The sequence below is a fragment of the Rhea americana genome, unplaced genomic scaffold (assembly GCF_003343005.1).
Source record: "Rhea americana isolate MKP2758 unplaced genomic scaffold, rheAme1 scaffold_82, whole genome shotgun sequence".
Taxonomy (NCBI): domain Eukaryota; kingdom Metazoa; phylum Chordata; class Aves; order Rheiformes; family Rheidae; genus Rhea; species Rhea americana.
In genome coordinates, this window is record NW_028187001.1 from 3,153,039 (window position 1) to 3,168,426 (window position 15,388).

Sequence of the window (15,388 nt, forward strand, 5' to 3'; positions counted from 1 at the left end):
CTTTTTTATACGTATACAAGTACTTAAAAGCTGTAACTACAGATCAACATCTTTTTCTGGTTAAGTTATTTATAAACACCACCAAAAGTTGGTCCATACTCCAGTGACCTTGTAAGAGCTGAGTTGAGAAAGCTAAGATTTAGTGCTGAAGGCAATAAAGACTTCTAGGGGACTATGAGGAAAACACTGGTTAATATGAGAAGCAATAGCAGTACAGGAGTTTAAGCAGCTGAAAAATTTGAGGGTGTATGAAGAATACGAAGAGCCCCATATTGGCCATTCTGTACAATAACTRTGCCTTAATGCATCTAGGAAACGGAGTTAAAAAGAAAAAAAAACACATGCTGGAATTTGAGACTGGCAAAGGGAGGCACATCTGGAACAGAGGCAGTCTTTCAAGCTGTACACRAGGCAGCCATCAAATTTGGGCTGATGAGTACAACAAACCAAAAATTGCAAAACCCAAATACATCCTGTTGCAATTGAACTCCCAAGGCACAACAGAATCAAACGAACCTCTGCTGAGCTTGTAAATCCACTTACAGTGTTGAACTTGAAAACAGTTGGGAAAGAGAGAATCTGAATGTGCTGGACAGTCCCACARATAAATGAATCTAGGATAAAAGCAAGGATGGAAAGATAGCTTTTGGTTCAGARATAATGAGCACAGTTGAAGATGGCTGCACCTCTTAGTACATGCTTATTCAARATCACATATTTATTCAAAGCTCAGTTCCATAAAATGGTTTGGAAAATGATGAGAGCACATATTCTAAACTGCACTGCAATTAACTCCAAAAGAAATTTGTACTCAAGGAACATCCAAATGTTTCCATCTGATGAAATGTTTGTTAATGATGAAATTGTTATTCTAAAACAATTAATGAAAAGAAAACCAAAGGGAAAGCATCTGGCAACTGTTTTATGACATACAAATAACGATTCACCTGTGATAAAACTAAAACCCAGGTAAACCTGCAATAAACTATAATTTAACAAGCAAAAATCACAGCAAAAGAATCACAGACAAAGAGAAATAAACTACTGCATTCCTGTGGGAAGGGCATGCTGCAATGTGAAAGCAARCTTGGGACTTCTTAACTTAGAGATGTAGAAGTGAGTGCAATGCTTGAAAACATTCATTTGCCTGTTCAGACAAAATGTCTATGTAGGTGATAAATTGGAACGAAGAACYTACAGACGAAAACAGTCTTTGCATGAGTTGCAGTTTGCTCAGGAGAGGAGGTAAAAAGGGAGTGAAGTGCCTGAAGACATGACTCCTTTTGTACAAGYGACAGCGAGAAACAGCCTGAGCAAAGAAGTGACGAACTGGACTCGTGATGGGCCTACTAATAGAAGAGCAGCACCRAACAGTGTGGAACATGAAGGGAAAAGATGCTGAAAGATCACAGTGACCTGTAAGTTCTGGACCCAAAAATCATTTAAGCAAAGCAAAGTTATCCCAGAATTCAGCAGAGAGGAGAGGAAGGAATGTTTATAGCCATTAGGAGGATGTGAAAGTCACAGCTTATTTCCAGGAGGGTTGTGGAGAGCCTTCTCCAGTGAGGAGGGAGACCTGGGTTCAACCTTAGGTGTTTCAGAAGGGAGGGGGCAGCACTGGGAGGAGAAGACAAGTGGAATTAGTATACTTTAACCACAAGGGGACTGCACGCAAGGATTTATGGGGGGAGGGGGGGTGACAAGCACTACTGACAGGAAAAAAAATTAAAAGTAAAATTAGATAAAACATGCAAATATGGCTTTGAATGGACTCGCCTTGTCAAGATTTTTAGTCTTCCAGGGAACTAGAAGATTATTTTTCTAAAAGCTGGTCTATACTAATCCATACATTTGTGTGGAAAATATTTGTTTCCACCYTCTTTTTGAAAACATCTTCATGAAAACTAAACTACTACTCATCTGTTCATTAAGAAACAAGTAAGATAAACCTTTCTCGACCCTAAAACACACTGAATCCTCTGTGTTCTGATGAAGTCTAACAGTTTGGCTTTAAAAGAATAAAACCTTCGATATGCCAAAGACCTGTGTCCTGCAAGTCCCAAGTCGAACAGCTACCAACTTATCTAACAAGAAAAAAAGACAGACGAGACAGACATCTCATGTGAGCCAGAAGTTTTGTTTCTGGTTCTCCAACTGCTCTGCATCATTTATATCCCCATACAGTTCAAATATACACCAAATTTACCAGCGCTTAGCAGAACCAAGCAAACCCAACTTTAATTCTTGCTGATCCTATACACATCTCTATCACAGAGACTTTTCTTTTCATGGACTAGTTCACTGTAGAGCATTTTGGTTCCTTCTCCAGTTGAATGCCTTCTCCAATATAATTTATCAAAATCTCCCTCRCTTCTAAATAAGAGAGTTAGGTATGCAGGTAAACATGGGAGCAAGGAATACTTTCAGCAGGTTCAGCTGAAGATCTTCATATAATATATTAATAATATTAAAATATTATATGAATATAATCAATGTTAATGTACATATTTATTGTATAAATATACTTAAATATTAATATCTTTTCTACTCTACCTTTCCTTTACATGAGAAGGTCAATTCTATTTCAGAAAAATGTCCTCTAAGCCCTTCTAGACACATTGATCTATGCTGCAAAATAACGATATACAATGTCASCTTTCACATTGTTTAGTCCTTTCCTCAAATTCATTCCTACCTACCAGGCTGGTAGAGGAAGGATTTCAGAGTATAAGGCAAACATTAATTAACATTCCCAAGAGGCAAGCAGCTCTTATCCTTTTGGGATACAGACAAAAGATAAAATTTGAAACTTGAAGAACTTTGGGGGAATTTAGACATCAAAAATCTAAAAGCAGGATCCTCAACAACACGAACATCACCTGCCACCTCCCAGCCTGAACTTTCTCTTCCTATTTATCCAATTTTCTTTAAAAAGCTATCATTTAACCAATAATGTTTGCAATAAAAAGTCACAAACAGCATAAACCAGAAGGCCCATATCGAACTTCTACCAGTAGTGCCCTTGTCACAGGGCTGCAGAGTCAGGTTAACTTTGGTGTTTTTCTCTTCAGCCCYGCATATCTTGAATTCTTGGCTGCAGAGTGGTCCAGCATAAGAAGAATAGCTTATTCCACTCAGCTCTAGCCAAGTGGTTCAGAAACATTCCGGGAGGGTACAGTTTTGGTTCCCTCTACCCTCCTCTGCTGCCTGATACCTGTAACTCTCACTTGTAGGTAGCAGGACTCAACACTGTTCTACCTACACTACTCTACAGGTATCACACTAAGTGACTTGCTCATCTCCTGTCACACAGGAGACACGTAGTGGAAAAACAGTCCAGATTTCCTGACTCTAAGCGCCGTCTGACTCCCAACACACAGCAGGACACAACAACGAAACAAAAATAATCTTGATCTCACTATTTCTGCAAGGCAAGTATCATTAGATCATTTAGCTGTCAGAGACACATCCCCCTAATCGCCTGGCAAGTGAATCTGAAGATGAAAGGGGAAAGAGCATCTTCTTGCAGCAAAACCAGCTGATCAAAGCATGAATAATCACCATGATCTGGCATACAGATATTCAGAGGGATGAGACAGATTCAGCAGCAAGCTGCCAGTCTTAATGCTTGGTTTTATGAAGCCAGTGAAAAGGCAGTCTAGCATTAAACAACACGTCCTGTTAACAGAAGAGGTCTTAATGGCACTTTGGTACACTGCAAATCCCTATCTCTGCAGACCAGTTTCCTGTGATAGTGAATTAGCAGTGATTACAAAAACAGTTGAGGTGGCACGCAGAGTCTCGTGGATGAGGTCATAGCATAAGCAACAGTCTCATTTCCCTTCATTTATGTATTTTGGCTCAACTGCAATCTCTGTGACAACACAGAATTAACACAGGAGAAGCGGAGCATGTAATGGGCAATCTACAAATGAGTTTTTCTCACTTGAGGGCACTGCTGACCTTCCCTTCAACAATTCAACCTTGATCAGAGGTGAAAAAGTACACTTTCGCTCAAGTTTGCTCCTTCAGGATATTTATTAATTATATTTAAGGGTTTGTTGTTGTTGCTGAACACTGACTTGCCTATTTACTTTTGTCATTTGGTTCCTGCATCTCTAGAACATCTGATTTGGTAATTCAAATTAAATTGTCACTTGTGAACTAACTAGGTCAAGACAGAAGATTTTGTTACACTTGTTTGTACTAAAGGAACAAATTTTTCCTTTCACTTTCCTTTAACAAGTATAAGCTTCTCCAAGCATCACTTTGTTTATTCAGGAATATGAAAAAAAGGATTTATTCAGCATCAGGATTTACAAAGTATACTGAAGTATTTATTCTAGAAAAATATTTTATAATTGCTATTTGAGAATATAACATAAAGATATTCTTAAAGAAGATAACAGACATGGAAGGATTCATTAAAGAAGGGGGGGGGAATAAAGCTGTGYAAGTGGAAATGCTACCTTTTTATCCTTTTAGGCTTAACATTATTTGTCAACTTGAATAGTGAAAATGTAATTATATGCACTGATGACACAGAGGAAGAGAAGGAAGGAAGAGAAGAAAAGAAGAAAGAAGAGAAAGAAGGAAGAGAAGATGTACCTTGAAAACTTTTAGAATTTCAGAAAATCTCTGCGGCTAGGTAAGGGGAAAAAGAAATACAGCGTTTCTTTGACCACAACACTTCTTTCAACATTCAACTACTATTTTTGAACTTTGTTTACATGTACAGAATTTCTTTTAAATATATCTTTAAGGACAACCCAAGACCACTATTAGTGAGAGAACACAAAAGCTTTGTTTTTTAATGTATTTCTGATGCTCAGTTTTTGTAACTGAGAGCATTTTTTCCCTAAAGAAGCAGAAATGCTCATTAGCTTCTTCCTGCTACAGATGAACGGAAGCATAAACAAGCCTCTCCTTGGCTATGTCTAATGCTGATATTTTGAAGGGGGAGTCAAATTAATTTACTTTTGCTAATGKGCTTCAAGTACTTAAGGGGCATTATCAAGTCTTTCATCCATCCTACCTGGACTACCTTAAGTTCAAAAAAATTGAAAGAACCTAATTACAAACACCCCAAAGGCTTTCAGATGTCAAAATGTTCTTATTCTGTCAAGAGACGTGTAAAACAAGGAAAACATTGAGGATCTCAGTTTTTCCCAYGATACCAACACCGCGCTCCACGTGAAGCACCTTCTGTGACGGCCTGACCAAGTGTTACTATCCTGGAGTTTCCTGAAAGGACAGAGTAAACAGTTTTCCCAGAGGGTCCCCACACCGCACTGCAAAGAGGGGGATGTGAATTTTAAGAAGACTGTAGAGAGTATATAAAAACTCTCTTTAAAGAAAGTGGGMTTAAGCACATGCCTGCATGTTTGACTGCTCCCTTCCCCTGAACAGCTTCTTCTGTACCTCTGTCCAGGCTACTGTTCAGCTATGATTTGGTAGAAACAKCATTCCAGATGCTCCTGACCTGCGATTATTATTATTTTTTTAAAATACCACCTAGATAGGTATAATCTGCCCAATGTATGCATGGCTAGTGCAGAGATCCCTAGTTGGCCAAGCTGCACACACACTTCTATTGACATCTATGAGGAAATTTTAATCACAGCACAGGGTAATTTCCTTAAAATTAACATAGGTGAATGTGGGACAGGAAGCAAGTATTCATCAAGTCCTCAGTTACAACCAGACTGTCACAAGCACAGGCCAGCAAAATCCTTTTATTTCCCTCTTCCTAGTTTACKCTGGCTATCAACAGTGAGACAGCACACAAGCTGGCTTGTAATGCCCTAGCCATGATCAAGAGCGAGGGAATGGCTCAGGAGAAGGTGACCAATTCCTCCTTCCGCCCCGGGGTTAGCAYGTCTGTGGGGCAAGCAGGGAATTGGCCCAAGGTAAAACTAATGCAGGGGAAAAAAAAAAGAACTGGAGTTTTAATGTTGATCTGCTTCACTTAACAGCTGCACAGAGACTGGGGTCAGAACAGAGCAACCAATTAAAATATATTAAATTTTATATTCTAATTTCTTCTACTCAAGCTGTGCTACCTTCTATATTTCAGTCAAGCTATATTACCTTCTACTGGACAATCTAAAAATAGTTTATTTTCACATTCTGCACCTACTCCAGCTGACTTAACTATATTTTTTTGCAATTCAGGTCCACACTACATCAGTTCAGGAGCTGGACAAACACAGGCCTTCTTAATTACAGTTATTTCCCTATCTCAGGCATATCTTTATTATAAATTAAAAAAAGAAAATGGATTTATTTCCAAAAAGGTTTTACCCTTCAACAAGGTTGTCAAACCCTGTATTTAGGTACTGTTACAAGCATATGAATCACTGGCTCCTTAGTTCTTTGCCTAGAGAAAGTCAAAAAACCTCTAAATGAAAGATGCCCCTCCAAACAAAATCCATGCTTTACTGAAATAAAAAAGCAAAGCCTTCATCCCATCAAATCTCCTTGGAAACTTATGTAATTTCAGTTGGTAGCATGCCTCTTGCCATGATTAATAGTTTTGGGCAAAACAGACAAGTTAGTTGAAGTCAATAATCAACAGCGAGGAGGAGAAGGTCCCATAACTGTGCATGAATGTCAACCTCCTCTCGGGACTGCCTAGGCCAGCACTATTTTAGAGGAAAGCAATATGTAAGAAGTCAATGAGTGTGTGTGTGTGTGTGTGTGTGTGTGTGTGTGTGTGTGTGTGTGTATTTTATATATTTTTATCCTGCTCTACTACTAAAGGTTTCTGGAGTTAGGATACAAATGCAAAAATCTAAAGGTATCGGGGGGGGGGGCAGTGTTTCTATAGTTCACAGAGAAATGAACACATTTTTCTCAATTACAGATTTCACTTCTTGAATGCAAAAAAATGCACACAAAAATAGCAGTTTAGTCTACATCCTACTACAATACTCTAATTTTCATTTCAGAGAGTGGTAAACAGGTTATGATTATATTACACTGCATTCAATTTACTTGGTGCACTAGAGAGTACTGAATGTCAGAGCGTCTTACAATTGCCGCGTGTGATACGCTGTCACTCGTGACACTGCAATTCAAGGAGATAAGCAGGGAAGCAAACAAACCAAAGGAACAGCACAGAGGTCCCCAGATAAGGGATGTTTTAGACAAAGCATGGTTTTGCTTTGTTTTCTGATTTATCTCAGATGCTTACTCTTCTGGTATACTTCTTTTTTTTTTCCACTTGAAAAGAGAAAAGCAAAACTGCCTCTTCTCACCAGTTAAACTGCTTAAACAACGCCAAGCTTAACAACCAATGCTTTGACTACTTAAGAAATAGTCACATTTGCTTTGATTAAAACCAGTATTATTTTTCAAAATAATTAACTCCTGAAATATTTAAGGAAAGGAGTTACTGGTGTTTTACTTAGTTATGTCAAAAAATGGGAATCAAGCACAAAGACAACTTAAAATCTTTCATCAGGGTAGACAAGGAATGATTTATGTGGTTTTGAATGTTCAGGGTAAAATAAAGACAAAATGACAAGTCTGTACTCCTTTGAATACTGAGTTTATCATTGTAAAGGATTATATTCAGCAGAAAGGGGAAGGAGAAAAAAGGGTCAGGATGACTGAATTGATCTATGTCCATGTTCCTTAATGGTTCTGAGTTTACTTTTTCATATTTTATCTGACAATAGTAATTAAATGCCTACTTTTTTCAGTAAAGAGTTATTTTTTTTAAAAAAAAGAGAATGAGAAAGAAACAAAGATCAGAGCAAGAAGTTCTCTAGTAGATACTTTGGGGAGATTTTTTTAAAGGAGAAAGCCCTACATGCTGTAATTAAATTGATCTTGTATTACTGTGCTGATCCTGTATTAAATTGTATCTACTTAATACATTATTCACAGTTACAGCTTATTTTAATGATCACTTAACATGATTTCTAATTTAGGCATTCAAAGTCTCAAAAGTCAGGGTTCCACACAGATCTCTGCTTCTGTTACGTTTCAAATGAATGTGTTTTTAAAGATCTGGGTATACTTAACTTCAGTACAGTTATAGTCAGCTGTGTCTGTCACTAAGATGTTAAGTTACTGTATGTTGTTTATTCACAATTAGTTATCCATAATAGGGCTAACCTCACTTAAACATCACCTATGAAACAGATGTGTACACACAGGCCAGGCACTGCAGGTTTCCCTTCTGTCCCTGGAGGGAAACAGCCCTTTTAGGATGTAAGTCATCTGGATTTCTTCTTTGGACTTAAAAGCATCACATCCTAACAGCGCCTATTTCTTTACGGACTACAAAGGAAGCCTGGAAGACTATCGACCTGGCAGACCTCTAAATTCAGTCAACATGACAAACGCTATTTTTAAATACATTAAATGTGTAGTCCATGTATATGAGCAACCAGGACAGCACACAAATCTGATCTGATCAACAAACACTGGTGTTACAGGAATACAATGCTGTCCACATAGAAGTCCAACATGACTTTTTCTACTTTGCGTACTCAACTTTCATTAAATTTCATTAAAATGATTTTCATTAAAACAAAGTTGTTGGTCCTCCTGGTTCCCAGAAAAAGATTGAAATTTTGACCTGAATGTACATCAAAAATAAGATTGAGAGGTAGATAAAGAGTCTATTTTTTGTCTTTTTTAAAATTGTTTAACTTGGGTAAGTAACTGATTAAAAGACAGGAAACAAAAGGCAAAACTTTGTTACTAGGTTTTTGAATTGAGAAGCCCCTCAGGGATCCAGATAAAGGCTTCTGCTTTCCACATATCCACAAATGATCCAGAAAAGGCAAAGAACAGAAGTATAATTCAGATAAGCGTAAAATTAGACATTCTTAGGAATCCTCCTAACTTTAGACAGAAATGATGGGCTTTGAACATACAGCTGTTAATACTTGGAAAAGGATAAAGAACATTGGAAAGTGCTATCAAAGCACTGTTATTAATCTGTCCTTAAGTCCAACATCTAGTTCACTGTGTACAGCTCTCATCTCCTTTCCCCCCCACACACACGACCTATCCTAGCCTCTATAGGAACAGGAAAAGAGAGAAAGTCACCAATGATGATCAACCCGATGGGACAGACTCCTCATTCTGGAAAAAAGGTAGAAGTGCAGATTTAGCTGAGGTCTATAAAAACCAGGAGGGGAATTCAGAAGGTGGTTAGGGAGGACTCTCTAATTATCTGTGCCAGTAATAAAAATTAAGAGTTATCAAAAGAAATTAGCAGGCGTCACATTCAGAACAAACAAGGGAGGCAACTCCTTCATGTAACCTGTGATTAAGCTGAGCCAAACACTCTTTCATAGGAACTTACAGATGAACAAACTTCCGTGCACTCAAAAAGCAACTACCTGAATTGCTGAGAGAAAAAATCCATTAGGGTTATTAAACACCAAGCAACCACTTAGCTAGGAAAGTCTCCACAGTAAAAATCACCAGAGGTTGTGAGCACTCACTGCAGAAGTTTCTCTGCATGTTTAGCCTGTCCCTGTACTCTCTTCCAGGTGTCCAGGAYCAAACATGGTTGGAGGCAGAATACCAGCCTAGGTGAATTGCTGAACTCAGCTACAGATGTCTCAGGATCTTCTCGTTTCCTGGAAGACTTGCTCTTTGAACATATGGGATGGAAATACGAAATATCGTACCCTTAAGAAAGTAAATCTAAATAAAGCAAGGTGACATGAAAACAAAGTGACAACACAGAGGAAATTACAAAGGATTACTCCAACTCCTCTCTCTCCCCCAAAGTTATCAAATAAAGTTTAAGTTTTTCAGTTAAAGACAAAATAAATATAAATGGAGAAAATAATTAGAAAATCTTTCAAAATTATAAAGCAACAAACTCTTCCAGGTTAGCTTACTAATTTTTCAGTCCTCTGATTTCTGGACCACTAAGAAAACTTGCACTGAGAAGCTTCAGAGCTAGACTGCATTATGGCATTATATAAATTTGTTTTCCCTGGCCATCTTTTGTGGTTGCCTCAGAAGTAGTCCAGAAACCCACTATAAATCTGAAAGATTTTTAAAAAGCAAATACTGTATTAAGAATTAGCCACTGTAATGAAAAAGACAAATCCACATGACAGTAATACACAATCATATTTCCTTTTTAGACATCTTGAATTTCCTCTGACCTGAAGGGTAGACTACGTATAACATAACATTGTAAATGAAGTGCTCGTAACAAGTTACAGTCCTCTGAACTGATGAGACTTTGCTGAGTACTGTGAAAAAGAATCTCTTAAACTGCCTCCGAATTTCTCTGAGAAAGTGCTGTAGATCTGAGACGTCTTCATATGCACAATATTGATCCAACTTTGACTTTAATTCCTCTACAGAGTTAAACCAGTGATGAATAAACTATTTAGTGTTTCAGTGCATGACTGCACTCTGCTTTACCAGTGATGCTTATGCTGAGGTGCAACTGTTTATATCCTCCACATTCACATAACTTACATTTTTGCATCAAAAGAAGAGTCTCAAACCTGCATAATGTAATAAGAGAGATTGTTTCACAGACTCCTAATTTCCCATTTGCAACTACAAAATATCTCTTCAGTGACTTCAAAACTGCTTAAATGGAAAATTACTTTAGTTCTTGTTTCCAGCTGTTGAGCTGCATCAGAAAGGACCTGAGCCAGCACCAAAGGTCCCATCCAGCTCTCCATGCACTAAAACGACCAGGTGTTCAGCAGACCACCAGCAGTCTGCAAACCACAGATGAAGAATATYTACATTAGCATTGTGCAAGTCTCCAGAGAAATATGAGTTATTTCAACTATGTTCAAAAAAAATAGGTAGCTAAAATACATGATGCAAAATTTCTGTTTTAACTTCTTACACAGAAAAGTGGGCAGGAACAAAAGCTTGAATGAATAATGAACAATTAAATGTGATTTTCATTAAAACTTAGGGTAGCTTGGAGAGCAGGACAGGACACATCTTGCTTTTTACATCATTATTCTCTACAGTATACCTCTTCTACCAGCAGACAACTTCAGAGACTAAAGCTGTTATAATTTATTTTGACAACTTCTTAATATTTCAAATTATTCAAATATTCTCAATATTTCAAATTGTGGGGAGGGGCTGGCAGCAAGAAGCACTTTTTTTCTACGGACATACTTGATGTGCTAAACAGSAGAAAAACCTATGCATCTTAACTCCCACACTTTCTAATATTCACATTTCCGTAAAATTTGGAATTCTGACACTTGATGCCATTAGGTTGTCAGTTATAAACCTCTAATGAACTAAGAATCTGCCTTGCCCAAAGTTAATGGTTTATTGTATCCAAATGAGAACGTGGATACAAATGTTTAGATTAGGTAGATTTTGCTGAAACAAATGGAGCAAGACATTAAAATCACTGATCAGTAAAAATGCTTAGCAAATGAAATTATAAAAAGCAAACAAGGAATGAAACACACATTATGCTCCTAAATGCCGCATCTCAAAGCAGTGAAAACGTGTATCGAAATGAGATATATGAACAAGCTTACTTTTATTCCTAGGCTGCAGACTAGCAAAGGTAAAGGATTTTTCTTTAAGTAAAATAAGTATTTCTGCAGCACACAAATCTTTTCTCTCTTCCCTGCTTTATTTAATTTTCCCCTTCTACTGACTGTGGTTCACACAGATTAAAAGGACTGTGTCCTTCTGTACCCCTTGTCAAGATTTTTACCATTTGAAGGTTGTAATTCAAAATTAATTTCTGTCTCCTCTGGGAAGAATCCTTTAGTGAGTCTGCACTTAGTGAATGCAATTCCATTCTGCTCTCCCAGGAGAACCATGCCTGTCTAGATTGCAGCTGATAACCAGGAAGATCCAGTTTGTACCATCTGGCATAGAAAATGCTTTTACGAAACCTGTTCTTTTCCAAAATTCATGAACCTTACAACTGCTACAGGGATCTACACTTACTTTTGCAGTGGTAAAGACAGTAGTTCAGCTGCTTTTGTATGTCTCTAGAAGAGCAAAAACCAGGGAACGTTTCTGCTTCTTAAATTTAGCAAGCTTTTCACGGCCTACTTATATCTGCTAAAAGATGCTTGTTAGTACAAAGATAATGTCTTCCTAGCTGTATTATTTGCACTTTAGGAATCTTCACATAGCCTCAAAGGGGAAGGGAGCCCTTTCAAGGGAGACTTCGCTTCTGGAGACTGTCCTCGCACCTAAGCTCACTGTGGAGCTGGTGATGAAAATGAACTTCTTGGAAGAGCTGATGAAAGCTGCTTTCCAGCCAAATCATACACTCCGAGATCTGAGAATGACCCCAAAGATTTAACCAGTAGGTAAACTTGAACTCTGGCACAGGCATTTGTCTAGCAAAGACACAGGAAAAGACAAATACATTTCCTAGGAGCACAGGCACCCTGCTAGCAGTAATGCTATGCAGGAGGAAGCTATGATGAAGGGGAAAATGAAATAGGCCTAGAAGCAGAAGAAAAAAATTTTCAAATCAGGGGCAGACTTAGAAGAGTCTTAAAGAAACTGCAGAGGATTCATCTCAAGGTAGGGCAGCTCAAAAGACCTGGGACACTGGAAGCATTCAGTATCTTTTTCGTGTCCTGTTTGGAGCATACAGATGAGCAGGCAAATTTGCGCTGCAGAGCCACTTCTACTGTTTAAAAACAAAACAAAAAAAAMCAATCAAWCAAAAGCCCCCCCCAGCAACTATACACTTATATGTATTTATACCCAACAAAGGAACACATGTATCATCTACTGTATGTAGGAAGGCACAATTTTATTGCTTTTAAAGGCTTTTGTAGTCCAAAACTTGGTGGGGGTTGGCTTTGGGAAACCACCACGGTGATAAAACCAGATAAGCTAAGGTTACTAGTTAAGTTACTAAACACCCCAAAAATAGATTAGACTATTGACGCTGATTAGACCATATCATATACATGGTAACAAGGAAAGATTAGATTGTATTGGGTATCTGGAGGCCTTAACACTTAGCCATAGGATCCAAATAAAAGAGTGACAGAAAGGGAAATAAGGAATTGCCACTGAAACTAATGTTTCATTGCAGCAGAACAAAAATAGCCTTGCTTTGCATATGCATCATAGATTTCAAATACAAGCTGCAAACAGAATTGTAAAATAAATTATGTTGCTATAAACATGTGATTACTCCCATTTTAACTATGAAGAAAGTGAGATTCAAATAATATTTTTCTGAGTTCACATAGGAATGAAGCAGGAATAAATTCAGGTTTCCTCCTTACAAAATGCCGCACTCTTAACCTATGTCTGCTAGGTGTTCACTGTGCTTATCCACTTTTTCCCCTTGCGCTCCTTACTTTTTACGCTTATGGAAAAGTTAGTTAATGAAAAAAGGAAGATAGAAACATCCAAAAAAAATCCTCCTTTTTACAGTAGCTACAACACTACTCGGTTCTTTTGTGAAAGTTACAACACTGACAACAAACTCCCAGTTATATTTTTCAAATTCAATGATTAAACAAACAAGCAAAAAAACCCGTAAGTCTATACTGCCATGCAGATACTCCTAGACTTAACGGTGACAGCAAATATTTCTCCCTTTTTTGGCATTATATTCCTTTTTTTCCTCCTTGGATTATCTTTTATTTCCATTTTTTTGGGGGGGTGGGGGGAGGGTTCCACCTTGCGTCACTGAAATCAAGACAGAAGTTACTGGGGCTAAACAGAGAGACATTTTTATTTTAAACTCTCTYAGAGAAAATTACAGCGCAACGAGTGACAAAGCAGAACGTATTAGCACCTGCATCCTTCCAGCTCTTTCAACTGACGGGAATTCAATCTATTTTCCTTGAAGGGAGCGCAGAAACTGGAAACACAAACGGAAAATGACTAATACTGTGGGGCTTCAGCTTTTCTCTTCAGCGAGCGCCCTGGGCACGGCGATTGCTCCAGAAGGCGCTGTCAGCCGCGCGCACGGAGCCCTGCGGCCGTCTGGGTGGCCGGCGAGCGGCAAAGAGCCCAGCACCCGGCCCGCACCAGGCAGCGGCAGCCTGCGCTTGGCCGCCCCAGGAGCTCGTCCCCAGGGCGAGGGCCTTCTCTCTCCCGCAGGATTTTTATTGGGAAGATTTTCCTGAAGCGCTTCRTCAACTAACTTTAATAATGCAAGCTCGTATTCGTGGCATTTAAGAACCGTTTTTATAAACATAAAATACAATTGGTTTAATATACAAACGCTAGCAACAGGGAGTTAAAAAAAGGCATTTTAGAAAAGTGGCCTACAGACTTCTTATCCCATAGAGCATCTGGCTCCTCTGTGATCCTTTCACACTCTTTTGCTCCTCCTTCCTTTTTCTTTCTTTAAGGCAGAAAAAAAAGACACACGGCACAAGGCAAGAGAAATGACATCTCAAAAGCTTGTAGCTTCATTTCATATTTTGCATGTAGTTCACTGACATCAGCTTTTAAAAGCAGATGTTTATAGAGAAATTTAGTTTTTACTACCAATATTCCCCAAAATATCTGCAAATAATTAAATAGTTTACTTGGCATATCTCCATTCAGCTTTCTATAAATATTCATAAAAATCGTTTCCCTCCTGTTTTCCTCACTGTTTTCTGGAAGAAAGGACAATTGCCATCTAGATTTTATTATCTAAGTAAGATTTTTCTACATAATTATTCGTATCAGTTTTMCTTATTCATACAAAAAACTTCAGATGTCACCTCATGCACAACAGGGATTAGTAATGCTCCTTTTTGTTTCCTGTCATAAAGAAGAACTGTATTTTTATTAGATAATTTTGGAAAAAAAAAAAGTGGTGACTTCTTGTTTGGTAAGCAAAAATTTGAAAGAGCAACACATCCTAGAGTCTGCATAACTATTCCTGCTCAACTGCAAMGTAATATTATTCTTTATAGTAAGAGAACTGAAACGAAGTCATATAGAAATTAAACACATCTGTGCAAGTTTAATGGCCAAACAGTTCGAAGAGGGAAAAAAAAAAGAAAAAGCTTAAGCTAAACAGTTCCAGGACACAACATGTCTTCATATAAAGTAATCTCCTATTTTAGTGTGTTCCTGTGTAGCAGAAACGGACTTCTGCATCCCAAGGCTCTTTTTTATGTACATAGCACTGACAAACTGCAGAGCAGAACGGAAGAACCCCGCAACCAAACCCTGCGCCCCGCACTTCTGTTATAATACAGCTTTACGCTGTCCCAGGAAGAGCAATAAAATAAAAGATCATTTAAAAAAAATGTACCTCCTCTCCCATCGTGAAGCCAAGCTGCCTTGCAGCAGCTAGAAAGGTCCAAGAGCAGCACAGGCGCCCTGCCCCTTCCTCGCCTGCGCCGGGCTCGGCGAGGCGGGCGCCCAGCCCTAACACTGAGTCACGCCGCGGGCCAGCCCAGGCAAACAGAGGGGCCGG

General features: G+C 38.4%; 1 protein-coding gene across 4 annotated transcripts in view; it reads right to left on the minus strand.

Moving 5' to 3' along the window:
- SH3KBP1 (SH3 domain containing kinase binding protein 1) overlaps positions 1 to 15,388 on the minus strand; it is a 231,679-nt gene that overhangs the window by 66,502 nt on the left and 149,789 nt on the right. The gene's annotated exons all lie outside the window — the stretch shown is intronic.